The sequence below is a fragment of the Lissotriton vulgaris genome, chromosome 4_1 (genome assembly GCF_964263255.1).
Source record: "Lissotriton vulgaris chromosome 4_1, aLisVul1.2, whole genome shotgun sequence".
In the NCBI taxonomy this organism is placed as follows: domain Eukaryota; kingdom Metazoa; phylum Chordata; class Amphibia; order Caudata; family Salamandridae; genus Lissotriton; species Lissotriton vulgaris.
The window spans coordinates 1,835,414,700-1,835,434,431 of NC_141691.1; the positions used below are offsets into that span (position 1 = coordinate 1,835,414,700).

Below are 19,732 nucleotides of genomic sequence, written 5' to 3' on the forward strand. Positions count from 1 at the left end.
TTTTTCTTTCATATGGTGTAAATCTGTTCAGTAGATTTTGAGAAAATCAAAAGTAAAATCATAGATATATCTATAGACAAAGTACCGTACGTATACCGTCCGAGGACAGTACGCGTACCATTACGAGCACGAGCTGCATGCTAATTGGCTGTCAACTGTCTGTCAACACTCCAAACCAGGAAGTGTTGGCAGCCATCTTGTGTCTCGGTAGAGGCACAAGGAAACTGAAAAAGAAGTGTGCAAAAGACGCAAAGGGGTCAGGGTAGAAATACCCTGACCCCCTAGGCCTGCTTAGGGGGTCCCACAAGGACCCCCAAGGCCCCTCAACATTTTTTTTTTTTAAATCACGGGATACATGTAAGGTACGTGTAACTTACGCTTTTATGTAAATTAGCCCCCGGGGGCAAAATCCTGAGGGCTTTATATAAAGAAAGTGTGGGGGGGCACCCCCCCACACTGCCCCAGGGACCGCCACCACCGAGGGCAAAGTTCGTATTATAGCGGAGGGCATACGCCCCCCCGAGCCCCGGGTACAGCCACCCCGGGGCTTCTTTTTAAAATAAAAAACCTTAAGCCCCCCACACGCGCTGGGGACCGGCACTTACCCGGGGCTCTAATTTTTAAAATAAGGGGGTCCGTGACGGACCACTTAGCCCTGGGGACCACCACCCCCAGGGGCTTTTAACTGTTGGGAGGGGGCCATGCAGCTCCCTCCTTTAGCCTTGTGGTGGCCCTGGGGACTGCCACCCACCAGGGCCGGCTCCTGCAGTGTCCCGGGATGCCAACATGTGGGACACTGTAGTTTGCTATGTTAGGGTGAGGGTGCGGCTCCCGCCCTACTATCCTTTCTCTCACCAAAGACCCTAAATCTGCCAAAACCAACCTTCACGAAGGCATGAAAGAAGTAGCCGAATGGATTAAATACAGCCGCCTAAAACTTAGCTCAGACAAAACGGAGGTGCTCATCCTAGGATCATCCCCCTCTGCCTGGGACGACTCATGGTGGCCTTCAGCTCTAGGCACAGCACCCATACCCACAGATCACGCACGCAACCTGGGCTTCATCCTAGATTCCTCACTCTCGATGACCAGACAAGTCAACGCCGTCTCATGCTCCTGCTTCAACGTACTTCGTATGCTCAAAAAAATCTTCCGCTGGATCCCCTCCGAGACAAGAAAGACTGTCACCCACGCACTAGTCATGAGTCGACTGGACTACGGAAACACCCTCTACGCCGGAATTACAGCCAAATTACAGAAAAAACTCCAGCGCATCCAAAATGCATCAGCGAGACTCATCTTGGACATCCCTCGCCAAAACCACATTACCGGCCACCTGAAAGACCTCCACTGGCTCCCCGTCAACAAGAGAATAACATTCCGTCTCCTCACCCACGCACACAAGGCCCTCTACAAACTAGGGCCCGAATGCCTCAACTCTCGACTGTCCTTCTACACACCCACCCGCCAACTAAGAACCTCCAATGAAGGCCTTGCCGCAGTTCCGCGCATCCAAAGATCCACCATGGGAGGTAGATCCTTCTCCTACTTGGCGGCCAAGACCTGGAACTCACTCCCCACCCACCTCCGCCTCACACAGAACCACATATCCTTCAGAAAAGAACTTAAAACCTGGCTATTCGATAAATAATGAACCCATCCTCAAGCGCCTTGAGACCCTCTGGGTGAGTAGTGCGCTATATAAATTCTTGAACTTGAACTATAGCAAACTGCTTTCCAATTTGAAAGAGAGAGCAGGTTAACCTGCTCTCTCTTTCAAATAGGAAAGCAGATTTCTTTTCATCAGGGGGAGCAGCATGTTAGCTGCTCTCCCTGACGAAAAGCAATGCCAGCTCCTGAAGAACACGGGTAGCCGGCAGGGACTGTGGGGGTATTGGGAACCCCCCACGGTCCCCAACGAAGAAGGTCAGCTCCCTGGGGCAAGAAGTTGCCCGGGAGGGGGCCACGTGGCCCCCGTCCTCAAATAAATAAAAAATATTAATAATTAAAAAGTAGGTAGGCTGGCCCAGGGGGATGGGGTCCCCAGGGCCTGAAGTGGTTTGGGAGGGGGGCTACGTGGCTCCCCTCCTCCCTCCAATTTTTTTTAAATGAGGCAGAGCCCTGGGGGATGGGGTCCCTGGGGCTAAAAGAAGCCACAGGAAGGGGGTCACGCAGCTCCCCTCCCTATATTTTTTATAACTTCTGGTGTGTACGCGTTCGGTACGCGTACCATACGACGAATGATGCCTGACTCTTAAGTCGCACCGTACGCATACCTAAGCAAGAAAAAGAAAAAAAAATCAGATATTTATCAAGTTTATGTGTTGAGAGGTTGGGTGGCTCTAAAAAAGTCCTGATGCAGAGTCCAAAGTTCATGAGGAAGACTCTGTTCCCTTCATCTGTAAAATGTACACCATCTCTCCCATAGATGCTATGCATATTGAAACGCTGATTGTTGTTGTAAACGGACCCCATTCTATAGTCTCGGAGAAAAGCAGAAACTGATTTATTCATATGTTTTCTAGATTTCTCAATCTGTGGACAACATTGATTGGACCAGTTCTATTTCTGTCTTTGGCATATGTTGGAATACACAAAGGCAGTTTGGGGAAAAGTGACATCAGTTCTGTAAAGGTGTCCTTCATAAACATTTCAAGACCAACCCCAGTCTAAGTGGCTAGGTTATTGCCACCACAGTGCACAATTATGAGGTCAATGTGTTGGAGATGTAAAAAGGATTTAACCAATGGCATCAATTGGTGCCACTTTAACCCTCTATGTCCAATCCATTTAATGTCTACATTTGGTAAACCTAGGCCTTTGTGAATTCCTTTCTGTTCTGCGTACCTTTGACTCCAGAAAATATAGCTGTGTCCGACAATCCACACTCTAAGCATCTTGAAGAGAGGTCTGGATGCACTCAGATGGTCTCTGTAAATGAAATGGCAGTTTGAAAAGTAAGATTTTATTAAAATTGTGGATAAGATGCAGTTTTGAAAAAAGATAGGAAATGATTGGTTGTTTGAAAACATTTTACACAGAAAACTAGGGTGCAATTTTCAGTTTTTTAAAAGCCTGTTATTTATTGGTTAACAAAAAGTGATAGAAAAGAACGTTACTTAAGATAAGCTGGTATATTGACAAGTCAAGCGCACTTGCTGTTATGAATTGCAACATTGTTTGTTGGACTTTTCACCTGTGTGCTTAGTTTAGTGTTCCCTGAAGTGTTTCTATGGTAACAGGCAGAATGCGGAATGGGGGAAGGGTTGAAAGTTTTGGCAGTTGGAAATGGTTCAAAACTTCAAGCAATAGAAAAGTGTGTTTCCTCTTGTTTTAATGTTGGTATAAATGTGATTTGTTTTTTATTTGTATATGTGTATAGATTGAGAGGAAAACTTTGTTATTTGCCATAGGACTTCTTGACCCCCTAGGCCTGCTCTAGGTGTCCTACAAGGACCCTCAAGGTCTAAAAAATAAATATATATATTTGTTTTTTAATCGTGTGATACGCATACGATACGTGTACGCACTGAAAAAGAAAAAAAAACTTGAAGGTCACTTTCGTGGCAATTAGCCCCGGGGGGGCCAAGTCCCGGGGGCAAAGTGTTTATTGTAGTCGGGGGCCAGAGGGGGTAGCGGTAACCCCGGAGCTTTTTTAAAAATAATAATGGGGGCCGCCACCTCCCGGGGCACTACATTTTTAAATTGGGGGGTCCGTTACGGACCCACTAGCCCCGGGGACCGCCACCACTCGGGGCTATTAAATGTTGGGAGGAGGGCCATGCTGCCCCCCTCCTGGAGCCTTGTGGTGGCCCTGGGGACAGCCACCCCCCAGGGCCGGCTCATGCAGTGTCCTGGGGAGCCTTCCCTCGGGAAACTGCTGTTTGCTATGGTAGGGAGGGAGCGTCGCGGCTCCCACCCTACCACAGCAAACTGCTTTGGTTTTTGGAAGAGAGAGCAGGTTAACCTTCTCTCTCTTCCAAAAACCAAAGTCGAAAGTCCTTGTGCCTCTTTGTGGTTGTATTGTGTCACTTTTTTAAAATATTTTATTTATTGAATTTTATGACAGCAGACAGACAGAAAAACAAAATTAAGAAGAACAATAGTATTATTAATACAAAAGGAGACATCATACATATAGATAAGCATTCCCAAACTTTACACTGAAAGCGTTCTTGTACTTACATCATAAGAGCACTTAGGGCTAAGCAAAAAACCAGAAGAGAAATAATGGAAATAATAAAACACCAGATAAAGTTCAATAACAGAGATATTTAGAGAATTCCATTAAGATGCTATCCAATTAGTGATAGGAGACCATAATTTATATCCAAAAGTTTTCTTCCTTATACCCTTGAATTTGTACAATGCAGTATAGTAGATACAGTATTTTAGTTTGCCATTTAATAAAATTTGGTGATTCCTCGTCTAACCATTGAGAGGCAATACATGAGAGATATACAGCCATACATATAAAAATAAAACCTTCGTCGACCACTGAGAAATTATGAATGTTGTTCTTTTCACATCCAAAAATAACCAGTGGTGCTGTTAGCTTTACTGAAATGTCCAAGTTGTTATACAAATAAGACTCTACTTCAGATATAAACTGAGTCAATTTAGGGCAAAAGAAAAACATATGAGCAGCGTCAGCTGCATATAGGCCACAACGATTACAGTTTGTTCCTCTCCCCGAATTCCATTTAGCCTATTTACTTGGCGTGTAGTACAACTCGAACACAGACATAAAATGTTGGCTTATCAGTGATCCGTTCAATAATAAAATAGTGGCCATTTCTATACTCTCTCGAGATCAATAGACTCAGAACTTAATTTGCTTTGCCATTTTGCTTCCCTAGCTTCTATATCGTCCCCTATCTTTTCCTGGAATAATTAATACAAAAATCTAATTTTTTGCCTATCTTCAATAGCCTCAAAGATCGTAATTTTTCCTAGTACAATCAGGTTCTTTGATATTGTCTGATCGCAGAAACGACGTAATTGAAGATATTTTAAAAAATCTGTGCGATGCAGCCTGTAAACCTCCCTTAAGTAATCGAAAGAGGCAAAATGGTTCCCTTGAAATAAATCCCCTAATTTACAAACCCCCGAATTATGCCACATTGACATCACTTGATACTTGAATATATCTGGTAAGAGAGAGCAATTTTATATAGGAGTATATAAATTATTATTTGGGCCTATTCCTAATCTTCTTTTGGGATGCCACAGCCTCCTCTCTCTCGGGGCAGTGTACATCTCTTAAATGCTCTCCGAGCACGGTGGTACCCCCATAAAAATCGTGAACACATTCTCTCTATTCGCAAAAAATAGGAATTAGATATAAGAAAGGGGATAGCCCGAAATAAGTACAAAAACTTAGGAAAAATAAGCCTTGCGGTGGCCCTGGGGACAGCCACCCCCCAGGGCCGGCTCATGCAGTGTCCCGGGAAGCCTACCCGCGGTTCCCACCCTACATAGCAAACTGCTTTGGTTTTTGGAAGAGAGAGCAGGTTAACCTTCTCTCTCTTCCAAAAATCAAAGTCGAAAGTCCTTGTGCCACTTTTTTGATGTCATGTTGGTACCAATATTGTAGTAAATTGCTTATGTATTTGCAAAATAAATCAAGATTGTATTGTAAAATGCAGCAGTCATATTAGTCACTTTACCATTTCTAGACTACTAAATGTGTTTTGATGAAATGCAAGGTCTAATATTTTTTTGTCTAGAACCCCACTGTGCGTCTGTGTGCATTTAGGAATCATTCTGAGTGAAGCATTTTTGTATGTTTCATGTTTGAAGACACATAAGTGCATAAAAATCTATCCTTTTTTAAAGTTTTGATTGAATTAGAAACTAGTTATTGCCTTTGTATTTGCAAAATGACTCATGGTTGTCCAGTAAAATGCAGTATTTATATTTCTGGAATGTGTGTAGTCATATTAGCCCTTCAAGAGTAATTAATAGTGTTGTTGTCTAGAATCAGACTTGTGTTTCAAATATACAATTTCCCAGTCAGTATACATACACTACTGCATACACTCTGGGGCAAATTTACAAACCCCTTGCACCTCTTTGTTGTTCTATTGCTTCACTTTTTGAATGTAATGTTGGCACCAATAATGCAGCAAATTGTTTATGTATTTGCAAAATTAGTTAGGATTGTATAGTAAAATGCAGCAGTCATATATATAGAATGTGTTTAGTGACCTTACCGTTTCTAGACTAGTAAATGTGTTTTTGTAAAATGCAAGGTTTAATATTTTTTGTCTAGAATCACATTGTGAGTCTGTGTGCATTTAGGAATCATTCTGAGAGAAGCATTTTTGTACTATGCAAGTAGTAGGGTAACCAAATTCACACTTGTGTTTCAGACCTACATTTCCCCAGTCAGTATCTATGCACTCCATTTATACAAAATACTGTTATTTGTCTAGAATCACACTGTGAGTCAGTATCCATTTGAGAAATTTGAGAGAGAATGATTGGGTTGGTTGATGTGTTTGCAGACATATAAGTACATATACTGTGGCAGTGAGACAGGCTTTAGGGCATGCAGTGCTTGAAACTCCTATGCACTATGCAAGTAGTAGTGTAATCATCTTCACACTTGTGTTTCAGGCCTACATTTCGCCAGTCAGTATCTATACACTCCATTTATAGGAAATACTGATATTTGTCTAGAATCAAACTGTGACTCAGTTTACATTTAAGAAAATTGAGAGAGAATTATTTGGTTGGTTGATGTGTTTGCAGACATATAAGTACATGTATTGTTGCAGTGAGCCAGTCTTTAGGGCATGCAGTGCTTGAACCTCCTATGCAGTATGCAAGTAGTAGTGTGACCAAATTCACATTTGTGTTTCAGGTCTACATTTCCCCAGTCAGTATCTATACACTCCATTTATAAGTAATACTGAAGCTGTTATAAATTCAAATTCAGTCTGCCACTCTCCTCGCAGAACTGTAATCATCCAGTCAGTACCCAAGTACTCAAGCAGAAAAGTAGACCTTAGGGCATGGACTGCTTCAAACCCCTATATACTATGCATGCAGTCTTCTATGCACCTGCAAACTTGTCTTTTATACCTTCCATTCCCCAGTCTGTATCCTTAATCTTTCACTAAGCACTCTGTCCCTGCTGTTGCACTGTTGTAGTGACTCATTCATCAGTGTGTAGTAATCCATTCACTGCATTAAAACACTAAGGGGCAAATTTACAAAAACATGACTTATCTGTGCTGTAAAGGTGGCACATTGCTGGAGTTGCATCACAAGCACAACGCAGCTCCAGCAATGCTCTGGGGGCCCCATGCTCACAATGCTGTGTCAATCCTTACATCTGCTTCAAGCAGGTGTAGGATTTTGACGCAGCATGGGCCCAAAAGTGACTGACTGAAATTTTGTAGATTTCACTCAGCCAATTTTAGGAGGCATTCCTGTGCCGGAATGCCTCTCCCCCCTCTGTGCAGTAACGCCTCCTTCTGCCGCAGGGCTTCACAACGTGACACATCTGGCGCATCTTTTGCGTCGCCTCTGCGTCACAAAAGTGACGGAACAGCGGCGTAAAAGAAGCGCAAGGGGGTTGTAAATCTGCCCATAACACTTACAAATTCACCCAGGCAGTTTCACCAGCAGTGCAAAGGGAAGCATAGACTTGTAACATATTTATGTACATATGTTACATTCAAATGCTTTGGAAGTACTACAGTATACTGTAAGTAAACACCTTATAGACTTATGCTGTAGCACTTCCTTATAGTTCTGCACTTTCACATTCATCATACACTACTAATCTATTCTTTCATTCATTTATGAACTACACATTCATTCAAAAAAACTTTTGCACATTATCATACTAATATAGCTCTTTTTTTGACCCGTGTATTTAGTTCTTAAAAGAACTTTTTTTTGTCATTTTGGAAGTTTTTATTTTTTTTAGTATTTTTAAGGAAAAAAAATAACTGTGCAAACGAAAAAATGTCCAACGGGGAAAAAAAATAAACAAAAAAAAATTTGTGGCGTGAGCAATGGTGCTCCTGTTTGCGCCAGCAAATTAAATCAATTGATTGCTCCCCATAGCACAGTGTTTCTTTGCAAAATTTACAAAGGATTATTAAGTCTCCGAAATCGGGACAGATGTCCGGATGTGGACTGGATGGTGCTGAGGCTGGTGCAGTCGAAGTGCTGGCAACAGCTGCTGGAGGGTCGTCCTGCAGCCTATCACAAGAAGCTCTCGCATAATTGCGAGGATGAAGGGTGTTGACGTGACGAACCATGCTTGCGGTTCCAAAAGAATATTTTTTGGTCGGATCTCCTCTCGATAGTGTGGGCCCACACACCTTGCAGGTGACCTTTGCAGCATTGACCTTCTTCTCTCCATCTGGAAAGGTGAACAATTTCCAAATTACAGCTTCTTTTCATTTTGGCTGTGCCTCCTCAGCCACAAATTCCTCTTCTGAAGAGTGTTCAGAAGAATCTTCTTGAAGTGTAGCCATAATAAAGTGGTTTCCCAAAACACAGGAGCTCCAGAAAAGAGATGGTTCTTCTGTGAAAGTCAAAGAAGAATTATTAAAATGGGTGGGGTATTTTAACAGTTGGAATAGGAAGTATTATGAAGCAATCAAATCTCTTGTTTTGAAGTCACATGGCGTGCGCGTAGGGTGAGCTTAGGGTGCGCATACGGACGACGTACCGCCGTGATCTGCGTAATTGCTTTTAAAAGTAATATACGCTTATTAAAAGTAAAAAAACTATTTTCATGATTATCTCAGATAAGTCTTGCCTTAATATTTACATTAAATACATAGATATATCTTCTTAAACATTAAGAAATGTTTGCAGAGTATGCATACGGTGCACCGTACAAATGAACATGACATCACATGGAAGCGCCGATGCGACGCGGAACTTCAAGATGTATTCGTAATGTATGTGTATGTATGTGTACAGTACGAGTACAGACACAAAGGATGGTACGAGCACTGTATGCGTACGAAATGTTTACCACAAAAAAATGCAAAAAGAAAATATCTAGAATTAAATTTTAATATATTGAAAAAATATATATTTTTAAAAAATAATTGGGGGGAATTTTGTTTTTTTATTATTTTACATAAATATGTAATGTCATTTAAAAAATAAAATAATTAAAAATAATTACAAAAATGTAGGAAATTTGTATAAAAATAAATAGGTATAATAATTAATACATTTAAAAATTGCCATTTACAAAACCTATGAAATTCACAGAAAAAACCATAGGTTTCAGCCACGTTATAGTTTGGAATTAGCATTTAAAAAAACCTTGGAAATTCACTGAAAAAACCATTGGTTGCACACATGTTATAGTTAGCTGGACATTCAACTCATACAAAACCATTGAAATTCCCCCATAATAGATAGTTCAGCTAACTACAACCTGCGCGCCCCCAATGCAATGCTGATGATGTCACATATTACATCACTCATGACATGGTCAGTGACATCACTCATGACATCACTAATGACATCTCAAATGACATCACTGATGACCTCATCCTTGTGAAAGAGTGGCAGCCCTCCTCTCACCCTAATATAACCTTTGAAACACACATTGAAAAATAGAGATATCAATACCAGTTACAACAACCTTTTCAGTAATTCCATAATCTACATACACATCCACTCATTCACCAACAGTTCTATATAGTCACTCATACATGTACTCACCCATCATATGTACTCATACACCTATACATCCTGTTACACACCGACACTCATCCATAGAGTTACTCACACACATACTCACACATGCAAATAAAGTATCAAACATCCATTTACTTGCATATACAGCTATACACACACCACTACACTTACTTCTACAGAAACATACACATAACTACGGGGGTCCTGTGTCACATGGTCAATCCCATGAAAGCTATATTGGTGTTCGTGCTTTCTATCCACATTCTGTATAAAATGGGCAGCTATTGGGTACCTAGTGTCTCCAATCTTCCAAGCTCTAAAATGTTCTGTCATCCTATCACAAAGTCTCCTAATCGTGCTGCCAACATAGATTTGCCCACATGTACAGGCTATCACATATACTACAAAAGTAGTATAACAATTGATAAATGTATCTATCTCATATTTTTCTGAACCATTGTAACTGAAACTCGTCACCTTTTTCCTGGCCCATCTACACGAGCTGCATCGACCACACTTGTGGAATCCCTTTACTTCATTCGTTAGCCAGGTCCTTTTAGTTCTGATCGGATAACTGGGACTCAAATCATTTGCCAATGTCCTACCCTTTCTGAAGGTTATGGATGGTCTCTCACTGATATATGGCTGTAAGTCTTTATCTGCTTTAAGTAAGTGCCAATGTTAATTAATAATAGAGTACAGCCTGTGGGATTCTACATTATAATGGGTCACTAGTCGTACCTTCTGTTTCTTTCTGTCCTCATCTATTATCACCTTAGGTGCCAGAGTCTGTGACCGTCTGAGTGCACATACCTTCCGCCTGGCTTTATCAATCACTCCTGTCTCGTAGCCCCTTGCTTTAAATCGATTGGCCATATCACAAATATTCAACTGAAAGTCAACCTCCTCCGAGCAGTTTCTCCTTGCTCTCACCATTTCACTGTAAGGTATCGATTTTATCTGACAACTCAGGTGACAGCTAGTTGCATGTAAAATCGAATTGCAGCTTGTCTCCTTATGATACATTTTAGAACAAAGTTTCATAACCTGGACATATAATTCTATATCCAAAAAGGTTATCCTTTTCTCATCATACTGTGTGGTAAACCGTAAGTTTACATCATTGTCATTTAAATAGTCTAAAAAGCAATTCAGATCTTCTGGGGTCCCAGTCCAAATCATAAGGCAGTCATCAATAAAACGGCCCCAATATTGAATATGTTCCACCCACTTCCGGCCACGACGGCCCCAGATCCATTCCGCCTCAAACCACCCCATGAAAAGTTTGGCAAAAGACGGAGCGAATCTGGAACCCATCGCGGTCCCAAGGCACTGCCTATACCATTTCTGGTTAAATACAAATACATTATTTTTGAGCACTATCTCAGTCATTTCTAAAAGCATCTTAGTGTGCTCAAATAATTCCACTGGTCTCTTGTTTAGAAAGGTTTCCACCGCTGCTATTCCCAGATGGTGTTCAATATTCGAATACAGTGAGACCACATCAAGTGTAACCAAATACATACCTTCCTCCCACCTGACATCCGACAGTATATTAAGCACATGTTTTGTGTCTTGAATATGTGAGTGTAAGTTATGCACAAATGGTCTCAGAAATATATCAATGTACTCCGAAATTCTTTCAGTCGGGCCACCAATTCCCACAATAATTGGTCTCCCTGGTGGGTTCTCTCTATTCTTGTGTACCTTTGGTAGAGTATACAAACAGGGAGCTCTTGGTGTTGAAATTGTCATATAGTTATATTCATCAGCATCCAAAAGTGATAAATCGTACCATGCCTTCAATCTCTCATTAATACTCATCTTAAGGGGACCAAGTGGGTTACCCCCTAATGCCTCATAGTACCTAGGATCATTCAATTGTGACAGAATTTCAGCATTGTATCTTATTGTGTCCATTACAACAATATTACCACCCTTGTCTGCCACCCGAATGGTAATATTGTCATTCGTTTTTAATGCCTTCAATGCTGCTCTCTCTCCAACTGTTAGGTTATCAAATCTTCTGGAGTAACCACCTACAGACCTTTTCTCAATGAGCTTATATATTTCCAATTCAACCAATTTATGGAAAGCATCAATAGTGTTTCCAGACCCAAATTGTGGTATCCATTTCGATTTGAACTTGAGACCACTAATCTCTGACAAATAACTATTAACCTCTAAGTCATCCAATAACTTAGCCACCGTAATAGGGTCTTCCTCATTTTCTGTTAAAGACAAAAGTAATTTTGGTGCATTAACCCCCTCTATAGTCAAGTCACTCATATGTTTCATTCTTTCAAGACCTTTATCCTTTTCAGGTGCATGCACAAAAAACTTCTTAATCTCTTTTCCTCTTTTTACGTTTTAACTCGTCTGACATGGGAATATAATCCTTTACACAACTTATGGGTGTATTGTGAACTTGGAGTGGTATTTCCTTTGTTTCCATTCTTCTCTAATTGAGACTTACACACCGTGTGAACTTGATATCTTTCTATACTGGTGTTTTTACAATAACACTACTAACTATAAGCCATATGTAGGTCGTGGTATATTCATGGGAACTGTTTATTTGGTTACAGCCCTGAGGAAGTCACAGTGTTGAATAACTGCATGACGAAACACGTGTTGGCTGATGTATCGTGAACCTATGGTTGTGAAGAAAATGAAAATAAACACAGAAGAACCTTGATTGAAAAATGTTGGACTTTTTACTACAAGCAATTGAACTGTGACATTTGCCAATTGATTTGTGTCATTACCTTAAGTTAGTTGGATAATTGAGTGCTCGGAGGATATTGGTTTAATTTTTTTCTGCGTTAGCGGGATTTTGTGGGTGTTGGATACACATCCACCCTCCGAGGAGCACCACATGTGATATAGTTTATCTAGATACCCTAATATTATATTGGTGAACGCCCATCAGTCTGTTGGTATCCATTCCAGAGCTTTAAGTGAAGAGATCTGATTGATAAGGCATAGCAAAGGAGGTGGCAACAACGGGGAAGAAGGTCCATGGGTGGTGGAGGCTGGGTTTGTAAATCTGCTCCATCTATAACTTTCTCTCTCTCACAGTTTTAATGTCGTTTTCTCTCTCACTCTCTCTCACATCATTTCTCTTTCTCTTTTAAAGTTATGGACGCTGCTGTCCACTCTGATGTAGCTGAGTACAAGTTGTGAACTCTGCTGCTCCCAGTGTTTAAACAAAGAAAGCAGGACGGCCTAGATTTACAATACCTCAGATTAAATGCATTAAAAATAAAATAGCTTATTTACAAACCCCTTGTGCCACTTTTGCATCACTTTCAACATGAGAAAAGTAACACACAAATGGCGCAAGAGTTTTGTAAATAAGCCATAAGGAATATTGTCCTGCATAATGATTTGATCTCTCACCTAATTCTGTCTTATCTCTGAATCATTTTAAAGACCTGTTGATCTATGATGTAAATATGACGCAGTAGACACTTCTATACAGACACTGCTGGAACGCAAGCCTATAAGACAAGTGAAATGTATCAGGCACACTTCACATATATAAAAAAAAAGTAAATATTGTCAAGTGTTACTTTAACTTGTAATGTTTCACCTCATTCATTCACATCGATCTAATTTTAAACACTAATTTTCTTTTTTGTTTTTCAGATTACCTACAGTACTTCTATTTTCCGGCAATATCACATGTTGTTTATTATATTGAAATTTACAACTGGTAACCTTGCAGGTTAAGGGCGCTCAAAATATCTCCAGGGAGAGATAGTTAATTCTCAAATTCGTGGTGCTGCAAAGTGAGAAAAAGGGTGGTCACCAGACTACCCTCAAAATCCACATATGTGGGAAAAAGCATTAAACAATGGGGGCTCCCACCTGCGCTCCTATATATCAGTTAATGATGATTATATTCCAAGTAAAGGCTAGCACAATATAGAAAAATGCATCAAACAGTTATAACACACACGCATAAACTAAATGTCGTGACCTGAAGTTCACTGGTCACAAGAATAAACAATGTCCATTCCTCAAAATCAGATTTAAATGTGTTATCCAATATATCCAAAAGTTCCACAAATAATGTCTTTAGACTGTTATTTCGTCGAACAGTTCTTCTTTATTCTTGATTTCTTTAGCTTGTCACATTCCTTTAGCATGTCACTTTCCACAATAATCAATCTACAGCCAACACGTGTTTCGTCTGGCTCTATACAATAGCCATCGACTTCATCAGGGCTGCATAATAAACATCAAAAATAGATATATGTCAATATACATCACAGTGCTAAAATTGATCCTATCTAACTTAAGAGTGAATGAAGAAATAAAGTATAATCTCATTAACTGATATATAGGAGCGCAGGTGGGAGCCCCCATTGTTTATTGTTTATTATATTGTTTTGTTAGTTATGGTTCTAGTTATTTATTGTATTGTTATCTTTTAGTTATCTTTCCAGTTATTTATTGTTTTAATAAACGTTAATTAAAAAAATATTTTTTTTTTGTGAGGGTAGCAGTCCACAATAGAAATGATATTTATAATTTGAAGTATAATTCTGAGGCTAACTCTTTACCAGATCTTTACCAGAGTCTACTGCTACAACTAACGGTTCCTATGAAAAGGTTTTAAAACTACAACACCATTAGCAACATAGTGTGGTGAACTTCTAACATCTGTGCTAATTTAAGTGCTCCATGAACTGTTACTATGGTAACTGTCAGAAAGTCGTTTGGGGGTAGGGTTCAAAGGTACTGACTGTACAGAAACCGTTATATTTACCCAGGATCCTCTACATGACAGAAAGGAAAGCAAAGTAAAACAGAACACTGCGTACCAGATTTACAACCCCCTTGCACCACTTTCATGTCCAACCCCCCCTATAAAATTAGAAGTGTGTGGGCATCAACAAACCCCCTCAAGCCCCGGGAACCACCACCCCGGGGGAATTGTGTATTACGGGAGGCAGACTACATGGCCCTCTGCCTGGTGCCCCCGAGGGCCCTGGGTACAGCCATGCCTGACGGCTGGCTCCTGCAGTGTCCCGGGATGCCTACCCCCGAGACACTGCTGTTTTCATTGACAGGGCGGGACTCTTACGACTCCCGCCCTCCCCTAGCAAACTTAGTTTGCATTTTGAAAGACAGAGCAGTAAAATCTGTTCTCACTTCAGAATCCAAAGCAGATTGCATTTCCACATACAAATTAGCATCTCCCCATGCGATAAAGCAATTCCGGCTCCTGAAGAATGCAAAAGTTAATCACACAATGTTGCTTAATAAAACAGCAAGTGTGCTTGACTTCTCAATATACCAGCTTATCCTACGTAATGTTCTTTTCAATCACGTTCTGATCACCAATAAGTATCATGCTTTTAAAAAACAGAAACATGCACCCTAGTTTTCAGTATAGAATGTTGTCAAACAACCAATCATTTCTTTTCTGTATTTCAACACTGCATCTTATCCACCATTTTGAAAAATCTTAGTTTTCAATCTGCCATTTCATTTACAGAGACCATCTGAGTCCATATAGACCTCCTTTCAAGATGCTTAGAGTGTGAATTGTGGGACACAACTATATTTTCTTGAGCTAAAGAGACTATAGAATGGGGTCCATTTACCACAACAATCTGCATTTCAATATGCATGGCATCTATAGGAGAGATGCTGTACATTTTACAGATGAAGGGAACAGACTCTTCCTCATGAACTTTAGACTCTGCATCGGTACTTACTTGTAGGTACTAAAATCTCTCAGTAAAAACAAGGGCTCTTTTTAGAGCCACCCAAGATCTAAACACATAAGTTTGATGCTTATCTCAAAAATAAATGCTTTGTTTTTTTTGGTGGCGAAAAGCGCGGATCCTACGCACATCCTGCGACTTAAAAAAAATATATATACTATTCATATTTTTTTTGCACTACTGATCCTTATGGGACCCCCTGAGCAGGCCTTGGGGGTCAGGGTGTGTCTACCCCTGTCTGTCTCAAATTTCCTTTATCGTTTCCCTTTTTTGGTTTCTTTCATTGGCTATTATTAGGATACATAAATGTATGAAAATGCTTGTTGTGAGGTGAACACTAGATTTAAAGAAAGTATCAACCAGCATCATGCATATTAAACGAAAAGGTAATGATATATGTACAATACGTGAGAAGTGTTTCATTACAAGGCAAATAGAACATCATAAGAAATCAATGAATTGTAAGAAGTAGAACATGAGAAATGTCATGAAAATGTTATCAGTACATGGACCCACTCATATTAACATGAGTAATATGCTCAACAAGTATTTATGCATTGGCGTTTTATGTGTAGTAGCTGATAAATAGATGTCAAAAGCTATTGTTTTGTTTTATTTAGGCGGTATCATCATTGGTAATAACCACAGACTAGCACATGTAACCATAAAATATGACCTGTTTTTGCACTGCAATACAAAATTGTAAAAATATCTTTTTAAATCATTTTTTTACAGCACTATGATGGTACAGTCCTGAGGAAGACACACCTTATTGTGGAAACGCGTAGACAGGAAACCATCCAACAGTTTTTATATGTAACTAATGTTGTGTGTATGAAGTTATGCATATGCTATAATGCTGGAATATTTTATCATGTGTTTATAAATATATATCGATTTTATCAAATATTATGTTTTGTATGAGGAATTAAAATGTATTCCATATGTAAAAACAGGAGTTGACTATTATTACTACGTGTGTGGCATATGCCACCTTTAATGTGCTAGTAGGTATTGGTATTTTGCCTGGGTATTTTTGTTTACACATGTTCATTGCCCTGACCCAGGAAATTGATTCTTATCAGGGGGTCCTTGTTGTCTCACATATTTCTGCCCTGCCCCTGTTCACATTTTGTACACATATTTCAGACTTCTTCACCCTCGCTTCTACCGAGGCACAAAATGTCTGCCAACAATTCCTGGTTTCAAAAGTTTACAACCGCTTGACAGCCAATTAGCATTGAGCATGTGATCGGGACAGTGTGCTTATGCTACGATGCCATTCCTCGCACAATCCGCGGATCCCCCTCGCCCATAGATATATAAATTACTTTAACCGTAATTTTCTCAGAAACCACTGAACAGATTGACACCATATGAGCAAAAGGCACAAGTCGGAACTGAGGACTACCTCTCTGCCAAATTTGTTGTCATTTCGTTCAGCTGTTCGGGCTGTAGCCATGCCTAAAGGTCCTATGGGGAAAACATGTTTGGGACCCCCCTTTTTTCTTGGCCCCTGCTTGACCAATCACCCCCAATCTTTCAGGGAAGGAAGGGAACTGAGCTGGCCAAAAGTTTGGAAAATTTCAAGAAGATTCATCAATGGACGTCAAAGTTATTGGCAATAGAATGTTGCGGTTTTCCTATGGATAATAGGTCCTAACTATAACTATCTACTGTCCATGTAGACACTTATTTACCCATTTATTCTTCCGTCAACCTTTAGACATACATATTTAAAAAATATTTTCTTCAGACAAACACACATTCAGTGGATGATGTCATCAGTGATGTCATTTGAGATGTCATCAGTGATGTCATGGGTGATGTCACTGATCATGTCATGAGTGATGTAATATGTGACGTCATCAGCAGTGCATTGCGGGCACGCGAGTCATAGTTAGCTGAACTAACTATAATGGGGGAATTTCAATAGTTTGTATGAGTGAAATGTCCAGCTAACTATAACATGTGTGAAACCTATGGTTTTTTCAGTGAATTTCTAATGTTTTTTAAATGCTAATTCCTAACTATAACTTGGCTGAAACCTATGGTTTTTTCAGTGAATTTCAAAGGTTTTGTAAATGATAATTTTAAAATGTATTAATTGTATATTTTTTATACTGATTTACTACATTGTTTTAAAGTATTTATTTTTAGATATTTTATTTTTTAAATTACATTACATATTTTTAATATAGATTGAAAAACATTTTTTTTAAATATTGAAATTGCAATATATATATATATTTTATATAGCAGGCAATGATATCCTACGGAAGGAAATTCAAGTTACTGGTAAGTACGGTTAAAATTACTTTTCAGGGACAGTAGTGAGCTGACAGATGCAGCACTGAGGTCCCTACTGATAACAGGTGAGTAAATCGGAATTCGTAGTTCAACTGATTTTAAAGGAATTTTTTTAAATTCCAAAACTCCACACTTAGAAGAATTTCCAAGTGAAACCAGTCAATGTTAGCCTATGGAAGGAAATTCAAGTTACTGTAAGTATGGTTAGAATTACTTTTCAGGCTCAGTAGTGGGCTGAAAGATGCAGCACTGACGTCTCTCCTGATAACAGGTGAGTAAATCGGAATTCGTAGTTCCGCTGATTTTAGAGGAATATTGTGCTCGATAGTAAAGGAAGGGGGCGGGCCTGAGGTGACATGTGTGGGGAATTAATTACTTTTCAATCCTGAGGTCCCCTGTGAGCCAACTAGCCCACCAGGTACCTCCAGTATGCGCCAGGGAGCTGCGATGCAGAGAGGTGTTCAGAGGGCACGCCCCCTTTTTACAACACTCTGCAACGCAGCTCTGTGGCGCTTACTGGAGGTACCTGTTGGAATAGTTGGCCCCTAGGGGACCTCTGGATTGAAGAGGAATTCATTCCCTAACTTAAAACGCGCCACAGGGCATGTTTGCACACATATCACCTCAAGCCCCGCCCCCTACCTCCACCACTGTGCAAACACGCCCCATAGCACGTTCTAAGTTGGGGGATTAAGTCCCCTTTCATACTGGGGGTCCCTGGGGGCCAACTAGCCCACCAGGAACCTCCAATATGCGCCACGGGGCATTTTACAGTTAAAAACATTCACTGGTGTGACTATTTTACAAGTGAATTTTTTAAATACCAATAGTTTATTTCAGTTTTACTGTGCATTCTTTTATTAGTATTTGTGAAGGAGACAAGTTTATGTCGGCACCTATATGGCCGAGATACCCGCCACCCCCTCTCAACACAATCCCCAATGATGGGAAACTGGAAACGAACTGGACTTTTTGGAAGACGGGAGGGAGTGACCCTCCCGGCCGTATTTATTAAAATATGAAACAAAATTAAAAACGTTAAAATAACAGTTTCATATTAATGTACAATTTCATTTCCACATTTGATATTTGGCTAACCTTAACATATTCTCTAATACAAAGGTTCTCCTAGCCGATCTAACATCCTACAAACTTTAACTGACCTGGCCCCAGGAAATTCCCCAGGAGGGGGCTGTAACCCCTCCTACCCAAGGAAGGGGCCTTGACCGCCTTTCCTTACCTTTCGGCGGCCCATCCTTAGACGGGACCGCCCCCCGTTGAGGGGCCAATGGCCACCTCCTTCGAGCGCTCCCATCCGTAATGGGTGACGCCCACCCCTAGGGATCTTCCAATTACTGCTCACCGATCATGACCTTACCGCCCGACCAAAATAAATACGACAATTCTAACTAAATAACTAAATGGCTAATTCCTAATGACAGTAACAAATTACGACTTATAAAAAGGCATGATTACTGGTCAACAACAGTTCATTATCACTTTATTCGAAAAGAACATACTAGAATATCATTCTTTATTGCATATTCAAAGGTATCACAATAATCCTTACAACCTGCAAAAAATAGTGTTATAACCTCAACTTTATTCAAAACAACCTGCTGTCCTCAGGGGCTGGTGGGTGGGTACAAAAAATGGCTCTTTGTTCCGTCTCGAGCTTACGTGCAGCGAGGAGGTGCAGCTTCAGAGCACAGGAACAAGAGGATGCTTTCTTGGCTTGTTGCTCCTTTTATCCGTCTTCAGGGCGGGAGTAAACCCGCCCCCGCCTGCCCTGAAGGGCGTGGTCGGCCGCGTCAGTGTCTAGGCCAGCCCACTCCAGGGCGGGAAAAAGGCGCCCCCCGGCTACGCCGCTTCGGGCATACCAGCCGAGACTCGCCCCCCGCCCAAGATGGCTTCCCGGGGGGATCGTGGTACTCCGCCATACGTTCGGGGGGACCGAATGGTCGCCCCTTTCCATATGGCCGAGATACCCGCCA

The 19,732-nt window shown here is 40.6% G+C and overlaps 1 pseudogene; it reads right to left on the bottom strand.

Moving 5' to 3' along the window:
• Nucleotides 1–2,254: 2,254 nt before the first annotated feature.
• The window catches only part of LOC147724597 (uncharacterized), a 90,208-nt pseudogene continuing 72,730 nt past the window's right edge, over nucleotides 2,255–19,732 (bottom strand).